We start from the raw sequence: 16963 nt of genomic DNA, 5'->3' as shown, positions 1-16963 counted from the left end.
CATGCCAGGCACTGTGCTGAGAACTTCACATACATTTTATAATGTCATCCTTACGACACCCTTTGAGGTGCTACTAATATTGTTTCCACTTTAAAAGTGAAGATAGTGGGGCTCAGACATAGAGACATTGTGCAAGGTTAGCTACCACGAGGCACAGCCTGAGTTTTAACTAAAGCTTGTTTGATTCTTAAGTCAAACCCTTACCCATACCCGACACTGCCCCCGAAGGTCTCAGCCCACCTTCAGAGTAGGACATTCCTGTGTTCCTACAGAATCGGAAAAAGGCTGGAATAGACGTGGGATGAGTTTCTCAAAGCGTGGGCCCCTCTTCCTTTGGGTCTCAAAGAATCACTTCAGTGAAGTTCTGTTAGAGTCAAAAGTTGACATCCTTCCACGGACAGTTGGCCAAGGCTGAGTCCAGCCCTGGCACCTCAAGGGCTTGGCCATGTGCCCCGATCTTGTTGTCAAGGCAGCCCTAGATCGCTCTGTGGTTCTGGAGCTCTTCTCCCTCTTGCTTCCTTGTCTCTTCACCTTCTCAAGAGAACACTTGAGAAACAGCTCCAACTGGCCCACTTGCCAGTGATTGAAGGAGATGCAGGAACTTCAAGGCCCCAAACTAGAAAGAACTATCTTCTCTAAACACCTTGAGGCAGAAGCTCATTCACAGCTGTCCTCCAGAGCCTTCCAAGGTGCCTGGAACAAGGAGGTCGTTGGTAAATGTTGAATGAACTGACTAATTATGGAGAGAGGGGTCCTAAAACAGTTGACTTTGGAAAAGTAGGGTAAAGCAATACCGGAATAAAAGTACATGTGTGTGTAAGTGTGTGTGCCCCAGAAAAGAGGCTCAACTGCCCCTGTGATGGGTCAGCCTGTGTGTCTCCACTTCTCTCCACATCTTGTGAGCTGGAGTTGTCAATGTGGATGGTTCCTGCCCACTCCGGGTTTCTGGCCTGAAGAGTCTCTCTCTCTCTCTCTCTCTCTCTCTCTCTCTGTCTCTCTCTCAGTGGTGTGGAAATACACATAATACAAATGTTACCATCTTAAGCATTTTTAAACGTACAGTTTGGTAGTGTTAACTATACCCAATAAATGGTCACTGGGTAATTGCGCTTGCTCTGTTTTATTGTTTCCTACACGTTTCAGTCTCTTGGTTTAAGAGCAATTTTGGCTTTAAGATGCACCGTCAATTATAAGTACTTCTTGACTGCCCTCTAGTGGGAAACATGAAAAAGTGAAACCCCAAACAGCTCCTCTTTCCTGCAGGAATGAGTGGTCCCTTTCTGTTTTTTGTTTTGTTTTGTTCTGTTTTAAGCCCACAGCACCTAGTATTCCTAGGCGGAATCCCATCTAAGTACTAATCAGGCCTGACCCTGCTTAGCGTCCCAGATCAGACAAAATTGGGTGCATTCAGGATGATATGGCCATAGACTGAGTGGTCCTTTTTTCCCTAACTCATTGGACTTTACACCATCCAAAACTGTGTTGGATTCAAGTTGGCAGTTTATCCTAACCTTACAGATGAAGGTGACATGTACAGAGCTTCTCACACTATGGTGAAGAACCAGTATTTAAAAAAATTATCTGTTGCCGGAAGTGGAGCCCTGGACTTCCACTCGTGCGTGAGGCGAGCGGAGCCAGAGTCGAGACAAGAGGCCGAACTCGGGATCTGACCCAAGATGGCCGGGCTGCCCCTCAGGATTATCAAGGAAACCCAGCATTTGAGAGCAACGCCCGTTATTTTCATGTGGTCATTGCTGGCCCCCAGGATTCCCCCTTTGAGGGAGGGACTTTTAAGCTTGAGCTATTCCTACCAGAAGAATACCCGATGGCAGCCCCGAAAGTACGTTTCATGACCAAAATTTATCATCCTAATGTAGACAAGTTGGGAAGAATGAGTTTAGATATTTTGAAAGATAAGTGGTCCCCAGCACTGCAGATCCGCACAGTTCTGCTATCGATCCAGGCTTTGTTAAGTGCTCCCAATCCAGATGATCCATTAGCAAATGATGTAGCGAAGCAGTGGAAGACCAAGGAAGCCCAAGCCATAGAAACAGCTAGAGCATGGACTAGGCTATATGCCATGAATAATATTTAAAATCGATCTGATCATCAAGTTCTCCTGTTCTCCTGTTCTGCCAAGACTTCTTCCTTTTTTGTTTGCATTTAATGGACACAGTCTTAGAAACATTACAGAATAAAAGCCCAGACATCTTCAGTCCTTTGGTGATTAAATGCACATTAGCAAACCTATGTCTTGTCCTGATTCACTGTTGTAAAGCATGAGCAGAGGCTAGAAGTACCATCCGGATTGTTGTGAAACGTTTAAAAGCAGTGGCCCTTCTCTGCTTTTATTCGTTTCCCCATCATGGTTTGAGTATAAAGCACTGTGAGTGAAGGTAGTTGTCAGGGTTAGCTGCAGGGGTGTGGGTGTTTTTCTTTATTACTTTTTTTGAGGGGGAGAGGTAGTTTTATTTTAATTTTTTGGGCTCCTTTCCCCCTTTTTATGGTGATCTAATTGCATTGGTTAAAAGCAGCTAACCAGTTCTTTAGAATATGCTCTCTAGCCAAGTCTAACTTTATTTAGACACTGTAGATGGACAAGCTTGATTGTTTGAACCAAAATGGGAACATTAAACAAACATCACAGCCCTCACTAATAACATTGTGACTTGCTGTCAAGTGTAGAATCCTTCCTTCAAGAAAAAGCTTGTGACCATTTTGTATGGCTTGTCTGGAAACTTCTGTAAATCTTATGTTTTAGTAAAATATTTTTTGTTATTCTACTTTGCCTTTGTACAGTTTATTTTACTGTGTTTATTTCATTTTCCCAATGTGACAATCGTATTTAAAAATTAAAACTGATGGAACATTCTCTTTTGGTCTTCACCATCTGACAAGTTGATCTGGCAGGAGGTGGATTTTGCCAGTTTCTTTTCCCTGATGCAAACTTGTGTTAAGATGTCACTGAACGGAGTATTTATAAGCTGGCCCTGAGCATGCATAAAGCATTGGTATTTGATATTTTTTTTTACCTCCTAGAAATTTGAATAAATGTGTTTGTGTTGTCTGATTAGATGATCATAGGTGTCTTGCCATGATGTTTGAAACTTACTGTACAGGAAAGTCACAACAAAGTGGCAGTTGTGACTGACTGTGTAGGACTCACATGTTGTGCCACATTTGTTTGTGTCTGGCATTTGGGATATGACCTTTTTCTTAGTTCTTGTCTGGAAACTTCATGTGTAACCACTGGTATGTGCTACTAGGGAAACACCAATCTGATAATCATTTGGGGTTGCTGAGGCATTTATGAGGCTTCCTTGTAGACCTGATGAGCAGATCTCAAGCAGCCACCTTGTGTAAGTGTCATCTGAAAGGTTTCTTCCTTTGAGAGTATCAGATCCTCAGTTAATGATTCTTTCATCCTTCAGTATTTGCTATGGGAGCTCCTATTGTTTGATATTCAGTAATTTTTTTCTGCATTGACAGAGTTCCTCCCCTCAAAAAACTGTTCTTTCCCACCCTTCTCCATATCGAATTCCCTATCCTTGTTCTTTGTAAGTCATCAGTGTAGCCAGTCCTGAGTATGTAAATGTTAACCTGCAGGTTGGAACCTTTGTCTCTCGCAATTTAAGGTGATGGATATTGTAGCCCGTCTGAATTTCCCCCACTCTTGATTCTCATCACTTCTGGAGTTTCTTCAGAATGTGGTGTATTTTACTGTGCTCCTATGTAAGATGAAGAATTATCTATTAAAATTACATTTTCAGGGCGCCTGGGTGGCTCAGTTGGTTAAGCGACTGCCTTCGGCTCAGGTCATGATCCTGGAGTCCTGGGATCGAGTCCCATGTCGGGCTCCTTGCTCAGCAGGGAGTCTGCTTCTCTCTCTGACCCTCTTCCCTCTCGTGCTCTCTATCTCTCATTCTCTCTCTCAAATAAATAAATAAAATCTTAAAAAAATAAAAAAAATAAAAAAATAAAATTACATTTTCAACATAAAAAAATTATCTGTTGCAAATTAATCCATTTGTAAAATTTAAAAAAAATGAGTTACTAGATAAATTATATTACATACAAAACTTTTTAAAACCTAATGTAATATAATAATATAATCGAACATAACATAGGAAAAAGTAAAATAAATGCAAAATCTCTACATGTTGTTCATTCAGTGTGCATATTATAGACGTTAATATAGAGAATTGCTATTGCTAATGACTTTTTGTCGTTCTGCATTCACAATTAAACAGAAAATTATAAGTGAAATATAGTGATTCCCTACTTCAAATAAACAGTATATCAAGATTATGGGTTTTTAATGGACAAATGCACATGTTTATGGCTTGTTAGCCTATTTAATCCATGCAGAATCGAATATAATGCTACTCGCAACGTACAATGGTCGTCAAAACTGCTTTTATGTTTTGTCTTAATAAGAGCTTTAGTGGAGAAATCAGTCTCATAGAGGTTTGTTGATGGGAATGGAGGAAGACTTTTTTTTAAAGATTTATTTATTTATCTTGGAGAGAGAGAGAGCGTGAGCACACTGGGGGGAGGGGAAGAGAGAGGAAGAGAGAGAATCTCAAGCAGACTCCCCGCTGAGCACAGAATCCAACTTGGAGCTCTATCTCATGACCCTGAGATCATGACCTGAGCTGAAATCAAGAGTCGGATGCTCATCCAACTGAGCCACCCAGGCACTCCTAGGAGAAGAAATTTTAAAGCAATTCCACGAAGCTCAGGATTTTCATATTATACTTTTACCCAAAATGAAGCAAATGATTCTGATTTTCAAAATACATCTCACCTCTCCATCCATTGCCAGTTCCACCAATTTATACTGTAAAGTGATACAGCTGACCCTTGAACAACGTGGGGGTTGGGAACACCCATGATGTTGAAAATCCTTGTGTAACTTTTGACTTTCCCCCAAACTTAACTACTAATAGCCTACTGTCCACCAGAAGACTTACTGGTAACATAAACAATTAACTTATATTTTGTATGTTATATGTATTATATACTGTGTTATTATAATAAAGTAAGCTGGAGAAAGGAAAATGTCATTAAGAAAATCTTAAGGAAGTGGTGCCTGGGTTGTTCAGTCATTAAGCATCTGCCTTCAGCTCAGGTCATGATCCCAGGGTCCTGGGATGGAGCCCTACATCGGGCTCCCTGCTCCACGAGAAGCTGCTTCTCCCTCTCCCACTCCCCCTGCTTGTGTTCCCTCTCTCACTGTGTCTCTTTTTGTCAAATAAATAAATAAAATCTCTAAAAAAAAAAAAAAGAAAATCCTAAGGAAGAGAAAAGACATTGACAGTACTGTATTTACCGAAAAAACTCTGCATAGAAGTGGACCTGCACGGTTCAAACCTGTATTGTTCAACAATTGTACAGTTAAATTATCTTTTTTAAATTTTAATTAGTTGACATACAGTTCAATATTGGCTCAGTAGTAGAGTTCAGTGGTTCATCATTTGCATATAACACACAGTGCTCATCATAACAAGTGCCCTCCTTAACACCTATCACCCATCTATCTCATCCCCCATTCACCTCCCTCCATCAACCCTCAATTTGTTCTCTATAGTTAAGAGTCCCTGTTGGGGCCCCTGGGTGGCTCAGTCAACTAAGCGTCTGATTCTTGATTTCAGCTGATTTCAGGCTCTATCTCATCCCGGTTATGAGATAGAGCCCTGAGTTGGGCTCCACGCTCAGTGGGCAATTCTGTCTTTCCTTCTCCCTCTACCCTCTGCCCTCCCCACCTAAAATAAATAAGTAAATCTTAAAAAAAAGAGAGAGAGAGAGAGAGTGAGTCTTTCATGGTTTCTCTCTCTCTCCTTTTTTTCCACCTCCCAAATGTTTATCTGTTTTGTTTCTTAAATTCCACATATGAGTTAAATCATATTGTATCTGTCTTTCTCTGACTGACTTATTTCGCTTAGCATAATACACTCTAGCTCCATCCATGTCGTTGTAAGTGGCAAGATTTCATTCTTTTTGATGGCTGAGTAATATTCCATTGTATATATACATTTACCACATCTTCTTTATGCAGTCATCAGTTAATGGGCATTTGGGCTCCTTCCATAGTCTGGCTATTGTTGATAGTGCAGCAAATTATTTTTCAATGAAAGCAATGGTTTCAGGATCTGTAAATTTCCCATGCACGGATCTTCTTTTGATGGAAATAAAATTTAAACAATTTTGTCAAATCTGTAAGTCATTTCGCTACATCATTTTACAGATGTGCAATAACAAGATCATCGCCTACTTTTTTGGTAATCGCTGTTAAATGATGGAGCATGGTATAACAGTGTGGAAACTCTTTTCTTCCAAGCTGCTTTTATTCTTACTCTCTGATCTTATCTGCCATTGAAAATCATATTGTAGTCTTTCCTTGCTTAGAAGTAGTAACATCGGGCGCCTGGGTGGCTCAGTCGGTTAAGCGACTGCCTTCGGCTCAGGTCGTGATCCTGGAGTCCTGGGATCGAGTCCCACGTTGGGCTCCCTGCTCGGCAGGGAGTCTGCTTCTCCCTTTGACTCTCTTCCCTCTCGTGCTCTCTATCTCTCATTCTCTCTCTTTCTCAAATAAATAAATAAAATCTTTTAAAAAAAAGAAGTAGTAACATCATCAAAAATGCCAAAAATATCACACAAATAAACAAGTCTGTTGTTCAAACCACATTTTCAAAAAGTTGGGGCCTTATAAGGGTGGGTGGTTTTTACTTTTTAGAAACACCAAAAGTTTGTTTTACATTCAAACATCCCTAATAGAACTTTCCCCTTTGGGAAGCACCCTATCTCAGTATGCAACAATGGTTGTTGATGATCAGCTTCCATGTTATCACATAAAAAAGAGAATAATCTCAAATTTAATACATTAGCTTTTGCATAATTCATAATTTTTTGATATGAACTAGACCCTGTTTAATTTAACTGAAATGTTTTCATTGTAAAATTTTCTTGATGAACAAAGCAGTGTGTTGATTTACATTCTCATGCAAGCTATTTAATTTGGGTAATAATTTCAGGATGTTTTTCTGTCAAAGCAGCTGCACCATTAGAACATATTCCTACACCAGGGGCACCTGGGTGGCTCAGTCGGTTGAGTGTCTGCCTTCGGCTCAGGTCATGATCCCAGGGTCCTGGGATCTACCCCGCAGCATCGGGCTCCCTGCTCAGCAGGGAGCCTGCTTCTCCCTCTCCCTCTGCCTGCCACTCTGTCTACTGTGATTCCTCTTTCTCTCTTTGTGAGAGAGATATTTATATTTTATATAAATAAATAAAATCTTTAAAAAAAAAGAACATATTCCTACACCAAACTTAAACTCAAACCACATTCATTAACAACATAATTCTTCATAGTTTTATATGGTTCATTGTTAGTTGTGTTTGTCATCAACGAAGCTGAAAAAAAATTTTCCCCTGGGGCGCCTGGGTGGTTCAGTCGTTAAGCGTCTGCCTTCGGCTCAGGTTATGATCCCGGGGTCCTGGGATCGAGCCCCGCATTGGGCTCCCCGCTCCGTGGGAAGCCTGCTTCTCCCTCTCCTGCTCCCCCTGCTTGTGTTCCCTCTCTCGCTGTGTCTCTCTCTGTCAAGTAAATAAATAAAAAATCTTAAAAAAAATTCTCCCTCTTATCTCCACCATGTACTATACACTAAAGTAATTGTCATGTTAGCAGTATGTGAACATTCGACAACGTGCAATGAAAAATACTTTACTGGCTGTATTTCTTTTGTGACTTAATCTGCCATGTCATTAGCTGGTTGATAAATTTATCTAGCTATGAAAAATAATACTTGACTTACCTTCTTTGGCACAGATTCAGCCATAATTTCCAAGATCTTTAAGATAGTCCTCACTAATGTCTATTTTTTTGAAATTTTAGCATCTCAAAATGCTACTTTATAAGACACAAATTTCCAATGTTTATATGTGAAATATGGAACCTCTGCTTCTATCAGTTTTTTAAATTCAATGGTCTTTCTTCCCAAGTGTTCTTAAAAAAAGAGAGAGAGAGAGAAAGGGGAGAGAGTGAGTCTCTCATTTGTTTCCCTCTCTCTTAAGGTTTTGAATGTACTTCGTTTTCTATGTAAATGTTACCTAAGTTCGATGACTTTATTTATTGACTTTATCAGCTAATACAGCTCTGCAAATAACACACTAGAGTTTCAGCACTTCAGTAGCAATTATGGCTACAAAACTGAGCTCAATACATGAGGAACCATACTTCCAAGTAAAACTGGTACAAATTCTTTTGGTTTTAATTTCTTCAGAACCACTTTCATTAGTCGTTGTTGCACTATTGTTGCTACTTGCATGGTAGGAAAAGTATGTTTTTTCTTGATTAAAAGCAGTTGAGTCAAGTTTGACACATGCAAATTATAGTTAAATATTACTATGAAAATTTGCTTCCCTAATTTAGCTAATATTTTTATTAAAGATTTTATTTATTTGTCAGAGAAAGAGAGCACAAGCTGGGGGAGCAGCAGGCAGAGGGAGGAACAGGCTCCCTGCTGAGCAAGGAGCCCGATGTGGGACTCGATCCCAGGACCCTGAGATCATGACCTGAGCTGAAGGCAGACGCTTAACTGACTGAGCCACCCAGGCATCCCTTAGCTAATATTTTTAAATGATAAATTTTAAATACAGTTTTTACAAAAAGAAGGTATCTTTAATAGGTCAAAATAAGAAACAATCTAAAGAAATACTTTTATTTTCTCAGATTTTTACATGTGTTCGGTTTACCGTTTACCAACTAACCTTGAAATATCACACATGGTAACATGGTCCTACTACATACACAGCTCTCAAAACACATGACTCATGGACAGTACTTGGTCTATCCCTTGTTCAACAAGATAAGTTCCCTGATCATGCACTTGGATATTAAATGACTATGAAATTTTCTAAAAGCCTACTCTTAATTCTGTACTGCTTTCTTTGTGAACTGGTAACGAGCAATTCATAGGCTGCAAGGACTCAGAGTGCACTTGAAGTAGTACTGACCTGAAGACCTGCGTGGTTTGCCCAAGGTTCCCAAGGTTGTTGAGGATTAAATATTATCCATGAATTGTTTAGCACAGTCTGGTGTAGAGTAGATGCCACAACTATTATTTTCAACTGACTGGTGTAAGGGAGACGAGATCTCACCCACCAGCTTCCCAGCCTTCAATATCTTCCCCAGGGTAAAGTCATGTGGGGAGGGGTCAGTTACTTGGCACCATTCAATGAGCAGAGACACCTACCAAACTTCTCTCAGTCTTTCCTGTTTGAGAAGGAGCTTCCATTTGCGATTTTTATCTATAGGTCTCCATACTGCACAACTATGGGAATGGTGCCCCCAGGAGCTGTGCGGTGCAGTCTACCCAGTTGTACTTGGTGGCATTGTCTAGACCAACTAGGATGAAACCTGGGCACAGGGACACAGTCCTCTTCCATATAATACACTCACCAGCTTTCCTCCCACAGAAGTCATTATTAAGACTATAAAACCAGCTTAGATAATATAATCAGGACCCCACTGACCACTCCTTTCTCCTTTTAACAAATCAATTGAGAAGGTAACATATTTCAGACATGATCTGCAGACAGCAAAGATTTCATTTCATGACTTCCAATTCTTTGGCCCAGTACACTCTGTAGCTCATGTTCACCTAGACATCTGGTCTAGGGCTGATGAGGCTGTCTAGTTTCCTTCTCTGGGATGCACAAATGCTGGGACAAAGGCAAATCCAGGACCCTGGACAACAAAAAGCAAGGTAGCTAGGTAAAAATTCGAAGAGCATATCTTCCTTTCTTCTTCGCAGAACCATGATCATCACATTTTGTGACGAATGCACGAATGAATGAAAAACAATCAACAAGTGTGTGTATGTCATTATATAATCCCAAAGACCGTATGATACACCTTAGAGTGGCCAATAGACCGGCCTTTAAAGAGTGTGAAATCCAGATGGTGAGATAAGACAAAAGCACGTGGAAACATTCAAAGCCAATAGAAGACTAAAGAGTAACAACACAAAGGCCACACACATGCTCTCAGTGCAGGGGACTAGAGATTCCATACATGTCGACAGACTCTCTCCTCAAGGGTGTGCCAGTACAACTGTCTTGTTTTCTGCCTTCGTTCTTTCTCTGAGGCTGGGGAAGGCTGCACAGCTAACTACAGGTGCAGTTCCCAAACATGGGTGAGATACACATCCAAGGGTGCTTTTTAAGCAGTGGGAGATGGGAATTGGCAGATGAATGCCTCAGTCTCTCTGTCCTTGGTGTGACAGTCCTGAGGCATGTGGTACATGTTTCCTCAGGAGTCTCCCAGTAGGATTGATCATCAGTGCCCATGTGAGCAAAATTTTCACCATTGCACACGTTCTCGAATTTTCTTCCTTCCTGTTCTGTCACTTCTCACTGTATCACTTCTGCTTCCTGGGACCACTCACTCCCTGCCCCCAATCCTACTCTCAGTCTCTGCTAGTGCAGGGAAACTAAAAGAAAGTCCATGAGTAGCTGCCAAGGAAGCTAATCATTTCTTCTCTGTATTTTAGCCTAGGAGATCCCCTTCAATTAGGAGGACTCTTTTTAAACATCGAAAAGTTTCATGGAGCCTCTGCTCACCTTCTCATAGTTGTCTCCGGTAGTTATTTTTCATTCATTCAACAGGCACTATTCCAAACCCTGATAAAGTAAAGAATGACCAAACTCTGTGACATCTATAATCCTTTTAAAGAAATGTATTTACTTATTAAAATAGCATCTATTGAAAACAATGATGTTTACACAGAAAGAAAGATGATTTTTTAAAAATCATTTTTACTTATTTATTTATTTTTAAGTAGTCTCTACCCCAATGTGGGGCCAAACTCATGACCCCAAGATTAAGAGTCACATGCTGTACCCACTGAGCCAGCCAGGAGCCCTGATGATTTTTTAATATATGAGAAAGTGCTAAACCTCACTCACAGAAATAGAAATGCAAATTGAAAGATGTTAAAATACCATTTCTCATATTTCAGATTGGCAAAGATGAAAAAGTTTGTTAAGAATGCGTTGGAGATTTGAGGAATCATTAACTTAACAAAGTATCATTGATCACCTATTACAAGTCTATGCTGGGCACTGAGTAACCAACAGTTGACAAAGTAAACAAAAATTCCTTCTTTCCAGGAGCATACATTCCAATGTGAGAGTGAGGTATGCAATAAATGAAAATGAAAAAGAGGAGAGACAGAGAAAGAGAGAGAGAATGTCAGATAGAGAGTGCTGTAAGAAAAATAAAGCAGTATCAAGGATGGTGAGTAACCAAGGGGTAGTGTTACTTTAGATAAGGTAGTCAAAGGAGACCTTCCTGAAAAGTTAAAATTGAGCAGAGGCCTAAATGAGGTGAGGGGTGAGTATTGGAGATTTCGGGTAGAAGTGTTTTCTAGGCAGTGTAAAGTAGCTGACTCCTTTCATAGATATCAGTTATCAAAATTGGACTAAAATTTAGGCAATGATTTCTTAGATATGACACCAAAACCACAAGCAACCAAATCAGAAAACAGATTAATCAGATGACATTAAAATGTAAAACTTATGCACTTCAAGGGAGATTATTAAGAAAGGGAAAAGACAACCCAAAGAAATAGAAAATACTTGCAAATCTTGTATCTGACCTAAAGGTCTAGTGTCCAGAATGCATAAAGAACTCTTACAATGCAGCAAAAAGACAAACTTAAAAATGGACAAGGTATTTTCTCCAACTAAAATACATAAATTAACATGAAAGACATGAGAAGATGCTCAACATCATTAGTCATTAGGGAAATGAAAATCAAAATTATAATGAGATACCACTTCACATCCACTAGGACTATTAAAATAAAAAAAACAACAATAACAAGTTTTGCCAAGAATTGGAACCTTCACACATTGCTGGTGTCAATATAAAATGGCACAGCCTGGGGCACCTGGGTGACTCAGTCAGTTAAGTGGCTGCCTTTGGCTCAGGTCATGGTCTCAGGGTTCTGGGATCGAGCCCTGCGTTGGACTCTCTGCTCAGCAGGGGAACCTGCTTCTCCCTCTCCTTCTGCTGCTCCCCCCTGCTTGTGTCAAATATAAATAAATAAATAAAACAAATAAATAAAACAGCACAGCCCCTTTGGATATCAGTTTGGCACTTCTTCAAAAAGTAAATGAAGAGTTACTATATGACCCAGCTCTTGCACACCTGGGGACATACTCAGAAGAATGGAAACCTATATCCACACAAAAACTTGAACATGAATGTTCATAGCCATTTTATTCCTAATAGTCAGAAAGTGGAAACAACCCATATGTCCATCAGCTGATGAATGGACAAACAGAATGTGATCTATTCATACAATGGAATATTATTCAACCATAAGAGGGAATGTAGCCTGTACCATTACTGTATGCTACAGGCTACAACATGGATGAACCTTGAGAACATTATGCTAAATGAAAGAAACCAGGCACAAAAGGCCACATATTGTATAGTATCATTTATATGGAATATGAAAGCTGTGGGGATTTGGTGCAAGTATAGAGGTAATTATGGAAGTTAACCCAAGGTTTATTCAGGCAACTATTTTTCCAATGACTAAGTTTTTCATTATAGCTCCAATTTCCCCAATGTGATTGATTCTATGGAGGGACAGTGACTGTACATTCTGTAAGATGTTGAGAATTTGGTCCTTAACTTGTTGGGAATATTTAAGGTACCCAAGAAAGTTTATCTCTAAGTTTTATTTTTATTGTCAAGGTCCTTATTCAGAAAAATGACCAAACTTGGAACTACAGGGGGGAAAAAAAAAGATTGCATGACCTTTTAATGTTACTAACAACTTAGTATTCACAATTGATTAGGGGCCAAATAGTTTACAATTTTGTAAAAACTGGAAGAAAACCGATAACATGTGATGAATCTCTTTTGACTAGTAGACTAGATTATTTTAAAGGTTATAATTTATCACCCTGTATTTACCAGTTTTGTGTCTAATTTATATATTTATTTTTGTTTTTTTTGTTTTGTTTAAAGATTTATTTATTTATTTGAGAGAGCGAGAATGAGAGAGAGAGAGAGTACATGAGAGGGGGTAGGATTAGAGGGAAAAGCAGGCTCCTCGTTGAGCAGGGAGCCCGATGCGGGACTGGATCCTGGAACTCCAGGATCATGACCTGAGCCGAAGGCAGTTGCTTAACCAACTGAGCCACTCAGGCACCCCTCTAATTTAGGAATAATATTTTAGCATTCTTTTTTTTTCTCGCAATGACTATCTAAATTTCAGTTTTTGTTTTTTTTGTTTTTTTTTAAATTTTTTATTGTTATGTTAATCACCACATATTACATCATTTGTTTTGGTGTAGTGTTCCATGATTCATTGTTTGTTCCTAACACCCAGTGCCCCATGCAGAATGTGCCCTCTTTAATACCCGTCACCAGGCTAACCCATCCCCCTACCCTCCTCCCCTCTAGAAACCTCAGTTTGTTTTTCAGAGTCCATCATCTCTCCTGGTTCGTCTCCCCCTCTGACTTACTCCCCTTCATTCTTCCTCTCCTGCTATCTTCTTCTTTTTCTTTTTTCTTAAAATATGTTGCGTTATTTGTTTCAGAAGTACAGATCTGTGATTCAACAGTCTTACACAATTCACAGCGCTCACCGTAGCACATACCCTCCCCAATGTCTATCACCCAGCCACCCCATCCCTCCCACCCCCGACCACTCCAGCAACCCTCAGTTTGTTCCTGAGATTAAGAATTCCTCATATCAGTGAGATCATATGATACATGTCTTTCTCTGATTGACTTATTTCACTAAGCATAACACCCTCCAGTTCCATCCACGTCGTTGCAAATGGCAAGATCTCATTCCTTTTGATGGCTGCATAATATTCCATTGTGTATATATACCACATCTTCTTTATCCATTCACCTGTCGATGGACATCTTGGCTCTTTCCACAGTTTGGCTATTGTGGACATTGCTGCTATAAACATTGGGGTGCACATACCCCTTCGGGTCCCTACATTTGTATCTTTGGGGTAAATACCCAGTAGTGCAATTGCTGGATCATGAATGGTAGCTCTAATTTCAACTGTTTGAGGAACCTCCATACTGTTTTCCAGAGGGGTTGCACCAGCTTGCATTCCCACCAACAGTGTAGGAGGGTTCCCCTTTCTCCACATCCCCGCCAACATCTGTCGTTCCCTGACTTGTTAATTTTAGCCATTCTGACGGGTGTGAGGTGGTATCTCATTGAGGTTTTGATTTGGATTTCCCTGATGCTGAGCGATGTTGAGCACTTTTTCATGTGTCTGTTGGCCATTTGGATGTCTTCTTTGGAAAAATGTCTGTTCATGCCTTCTGCCCATTTCTTGATTGGATTATTTGTTCTTTGGGTGTTGAGTTTGATAAGTTCTTTATAGATTTTGGATACTAGCCCTTTATCTGATATGTCATTTGCAAATATTTTCTCCCATTCTGTCGGTTGTCTTTTGGTTTTGTGCACTGTTTCTTTTGCTGTGCAAAAGCTTTTTATCTTGATGAAATCCCAATAGTTCATTTTTGCCCTGGCTTCCCGTGCCTTTGGCGATGTTTCTAGGAAGAAGTTGCTGCAGCTGAGGTCGAAGAGGCTGCTGCCTGTGTTCTCCTTTAGCATTTTGATGGACTCCTGTCTCACGTTTAGGTCTTTCAACCATTTGGAGTCTATTTTTGTGTGTGGTGTAAGGAAATGGTCCAGTTTCATTCTTCTGCATGTGGCTGTCCAATTTTCCCAACACCATTTATTGAAGAGACTGTCTTTTTTCCATTAGACATTCTTTCCTGCTTTGTCAAAGATAAGTTGACCATAGAGTTGAGGGTCCATTTCTGGGCTCTCGATTCTGTTCCATTGATCTATGTGTCTGTTTTTGAGCGAGTACCATACTGTCTTGATGATGACAGCTTTGTAATAGAGCTGGAAGTCTGGAATTGTGATGCCGCCAGCTTTGCTTTTCTTTTTCAATATTCTTCTGGCTATTCGGGGTCTCTTCTGGTTCCATACAAATTTTAGGATTATTTGTTCCATTTCTTTGAAAAAAGTGGATGGTATTTTGATGGGGATTGCATTGAATGTGTAGATTGCTCTAGGTAGCATTGACATCTTCACAATGTTGGTTCTCCCAATCCATGAGCATGGAACGTTTTTCCATTTCTTTGTGTCTTCTTCAATTTCTTTCCTGAGTATTTTATAGTTTTCTGAGTACAGATCCTTTGCCTCTTTGGTTAAATTTATTCCTAGGTATCTTATAGTTTTGGGTGCAATTGTGAATGGGAGCGACTCCTTGATTTGTCTCTCTTCTATCTTGTTGTTGGTGTATAGGAATGCCACTGATTTCTGTGCATTGATTTTATAGCCTGCTACTTGACTGAATTCCTGTATGAGTTCTAGCAGTTTTGGGGTGGAGTCTTTTGGGTTTTGCACATAAAGTATCATATCATCTGCAAAGAGTGAGAGTTTGACTTCCTCTTTGCCAATTTGGATGCCTTTGATTTCTTTTTGTTGTCTGATTGCTGTGGCTAGGACTTCTAATACTCTGTTGAATAGCAGTGGTGAGAGTGGACATCCCTGCCGCATTCCTGACCTTAGGGGAAAAGCTCTCAGCTTTTCCCCATTGAGAATGATATTCTCTGTAGGTTTTTCGTAGATGGCTTTTATGATATTGAGGTATGTACCCTCTATCCCTATACTCTGAAGAGTTTTGATCAAGAAAGGATGCTGTACTTTGTCAAATGCTTTTTCTGCATCTATTGAGAGGATCATAGGATTCTTGTTCTTTCTTTTGTTAATGTATTGTATCACGTTGATTGATTTGCGGATGTTGAACCAGCCTTGCAGCCCAGGGATAAATCCCACTTGGTCGTGGTGAATAATCCTTTTTAATGTACTGTTGGATCCTATTGGCTAGTATTTTGGTGAGAATTTTTGCATCCATGTTCATCAAGGATATTGGTCTGTAATTCTCCTTTTTGATGGGGTCTTTGTCTGGTTTTGGGATCAAGGTAATGGTGGCCTCATAAAATGAGTTTGGAAGTTTTCCTTCCATTTCTATTTTTTGGAACAGTTTCAGGAGAATAGGTATTAATTCTTCTTTAAATGTCTGATAGAATTCCCCTGGGAAGCCATCTGGCCCTGGGCTTTTGTTTCTTGGGAGATTTTTGATCACTGCTTCAATTTCCTTAGTGGTTATAGGTCTGTTCAGGTTTTCTATTTCTTCTTGATTCAGTTTTGGTAGTTGATACATCTCTAGGAATGCACCCATTTCTTCCAGGTTATCTAATTTGCTGGCATAGAGTTGCTCATAATATGTTCTTATAATTGTATTTCTTTGGTGTTGGTTGTGATCTCTCCTCTTTCATTCATGATTTTGTTGATTTGGGTCATTTCTCTCTTCTTTTTGATCAGTCTGGCCAGGGGTTTATCAATCTTGTTAATTCTTTCAAAGAACCAGCTCCTAGTTTTGTTGATCTGTTCTACTGTTCTTTTGGTTTCTATTTCATTGATTTCTGCTCAGATCTTTATTATTTCTCTTCTCCTGCTGGGTTTAGGCTTTATTTGCTGTTCTTTCTCCGGCTCCTTTAGGTGTAGGGTTAGGTTGTGTATTTGAGACCTTTCTTGTTTCTTGAGAAAGGCTTGTATTGCTATATACTTTCCTCTCAGGACTGCCTTTGCTGTATCCCAAAGATTTTGGACAGTTGTGTTTTCATTTTCATTGGTTTCCATGAATTTTTTAAATTCTTCTTTAATTTCCTGGTTGACCCATTCATTCTTTAGTAGGATGCTCTTTAGCCTCCATGTATTTGAGTTCTTTCCGACTTTCCTCTTGTGATTGAGTTCCAGTTTCAAAGCATTGTGGTCTGAAAATATGCAGGGAATGATCCCAATCTTTTGGTACCGGTTGAGACCTGATTTGTGACCTA

The 16963-nt window shown here is 39.8% G+C and overlaps 1 pseudogene; it reads right to left on the bottom strand.

The window, feature by feature from the left end:
* Positions 1 to 1310: 1310 nt before the first annotated feature.
* LOC114202907 (5S ribosomal RNA) lies at positions 1311 to 1429 on the bottom strand (annotated as a pseudogene).
* Positions 1430 to 16963: the final 15534 nt, after the last annotated feature.

This window comes from Eumetopias jubatus, unplaced genomic scaffold (assembly GCF_037043125.1).
Source record: "Eumetopias jubatus isolate StellerSeaLion01/CBP00866 unplaced genomic scaffold, mEumJub1_p1.0 scaffold_17, whole genome shotgun sequence".
NCBI lineage: Eukaryota > Metazoa > Chordata > Mammalia > Carnivora > Otariidae > Eumetopias > Eumetopias jubatus.
Note: the sequence above shows the minus strand (reverse complement) of the source record. Positions and strands in the feature narration are given on the sequence as shown.